The following is a 2,338-nucleotide window of genomic DNA, read 5'->3' as shown; positions in this document are numbered from 1 at the left end:
TATGACAAGACAAAAGTCATATGCTAGGGATCAAGTGAAATAATCTTTCCTTTTATTGTAAGCTTTTAATGCATGTAGTTTTATGCCTGATATTTGGATTTAAATCTGCACACATATTTTAAATTCATTTTAAATATTATGTCTTCTTTCTTAGGTTATCTTGGTTTGGATATTTTTTATTTGGAAAATTTTAATTCAGCTTTATACAATAAAGGAGTCAAAGTATAGGACAATGGTAAATGTGCCCTGGGGACAAAGCTATACCGCATCAATTAAAGATTTTTAGGCTAAAAAGATGATGTTATATGTCTAGGAATAATCTATGGATAATCCAAACTTCCCAACTTCTTTGAACAGTCGGAATGATATACTTTTTCATATTCCAGTCTTTTCCACTTATGTTTCTCTTATATTTTTAGTTGTAGTTTCGTGTCAATAAATTTATTCTTGTCAAAAATAAATATTACAGAATTAAAAAATAACAGTGGGTTACCATTTATTTATTCTTTGATATATACTTATCCATGCCTTGTTATATTTATAATATATATATATATTTATTTATAATGAATAATGTCAATAATACTCATTTCTTGAGAGGGTCTGTATATTTTAATGAGAGACATAAATTTTAAATTTTGATTCACAAAAAATTACACAATTTAAAAATTTATGTCACTTTTTTTAGTTCCTTCTTTTTATTAAGTCATACATAACAACTTGTCTTCTGGTTTGTTGAAATAGAAATTCAAACAACAGTTGACACAGTAATGCCTGTCAAAGTGGCTACCCTGAAAACTCCAGCACCACATTCATCAGAAGGACATTCCCGACGAAGTCGGCTGATTTTGCATCCACCTTATAGTATTTTGCCACAGCCAACTTAACCTTCTTCCTGTTATGCTTATTCTTGGGGGTGGTATAAGACATCTTCTTCCTTTTCTTAGCACCACCACGACGTTTCAGCAAAAGATGAGAATGGACTCCTTTTGAATGTTGCAGTCAGACAAAGTACGGCCATCTTCCAGCTGCTTACCAGCAAAGACCAACCTCTGCTGATCAGGAAGAGTTCATTCCTTATTCTAGATCTTGCCCTCTACATTTTCTATAGTGTCCGAGGGTTCAACCCCGAGCACGATGGTCTTCCCCGTAAGGGTCTTCACAAAAATCTGCATAATGGCGGCGGCTCCACCCATAATGGCGGATTGGAAAAGATGTCATTTTTTTCAAGTAGTGGAAAGTAGTGGCCATGTTTTGAGAGAGTAATAATGGAGATTGTGGGGCCACTTCAGATATATTTACTACGAAATCCTCTTTTGGGAGAGGGATCATCCAATTGAGACCTTTGATAAGCAAGTCTCCTTACATATAAAGAGTAATTGGGCAAAGGATGTTCCAGGCAAAGAAAACAGTGTGAGTAACATATATCAGATGGATTATCTTGTCATATTTTAGGATCTGAAAGAAGACAACAGTGGCTGTGTGGAATGAAAGGGATGATATAATGACAGATAGATGATATAAAAGTCAGCTGACATAAGAGTAGCAAATAGATACACGGGAATTTTGTCCTAAATATAAAGAGAAGTCATTGAAGCACTTTAAATAAGACAGAGATATGTTTTATGCCTTAGAAACATTAGTCTGTTATGTGTGTAACACTGTGATGGGAGAGATGGGAGAGATTAAAGCTGTGGTCATGTATTAATGACCGAAATATGAGCTAGAAGAGTGGCTAGGAAGAAAAAGCAAAATTGTGAGAGGTTGTAATGACATTTTTGGGCGAAACGTAGAAATTCTCTTTTGTCTTCCCTCAGTAACAAGGATAAAGAACTTTTGAGGACGGAAAATCAGTCTCCCTTACCATGCTGTTTGAATTCTGACTTTCACTGGGACTACACTAAGGTGAGATTCTTGGATGTTCAATCCAGTGTCAATTAAATTGCTGGTTGGATGTATTAATACTAACTAGTATAGCCTTTCACTATCTATTAGTATCTGATGATTTTGAACTTATTTACTTAGTAGATTATGGTAAATAATGGTACAGATTATTTACTAATTTGAATGTGAACTCATTCACCTTCAGCTTTATAAAAATACATCACTGAAACCATGATTTACAATTCATTAATGTTTTTATGTACAAACAATTATAATAGCCTACAAGCATTCAGATTATATTAAACATCACTCAAAAACTCAAGGATATATGAGCCAGTGTTCTGGTTACGGAACACACCAAGTGTTAAACATTGACATACAGCAATTACCACTTCTAGTGTATAAAACAACAGTACATTTATTCTCTGTAAATTTAAAAGTTGATTAGACTCAG

General features: G+C 33.7%; 1 pseudogene; it reads right to left on the bottom strand.

Moving 5' to 3' along the window:
- Positions 1-701: 701 nt before the first annotated feature.
- LOC116888039 lies at positions 702-1,175 on the bottom strand (annotated as a pseudogene).
- Positions 1,176-2,338: the final 1,163 nt, after the last annotated feature.

The sequence above is a fragment of the Rattus rattus genome, chromosome X (assembly GCF_011064425.1).
Source record: "Rattus rattus isolate New Zealand chromosome X, Rrattus_CSIRO_v1, whole genome shotgun sequence".
NCBI lineage: Eukaryota > Metazoa > Chordata > Mammalia > Rodentia > Muridae > Rattus > Rattus rattus.
The sequence above is the reverse complement of the archived record's forward strand: the minus strand, read 5'-3'. Positions and strand labels throughout refer to the sequence as shown.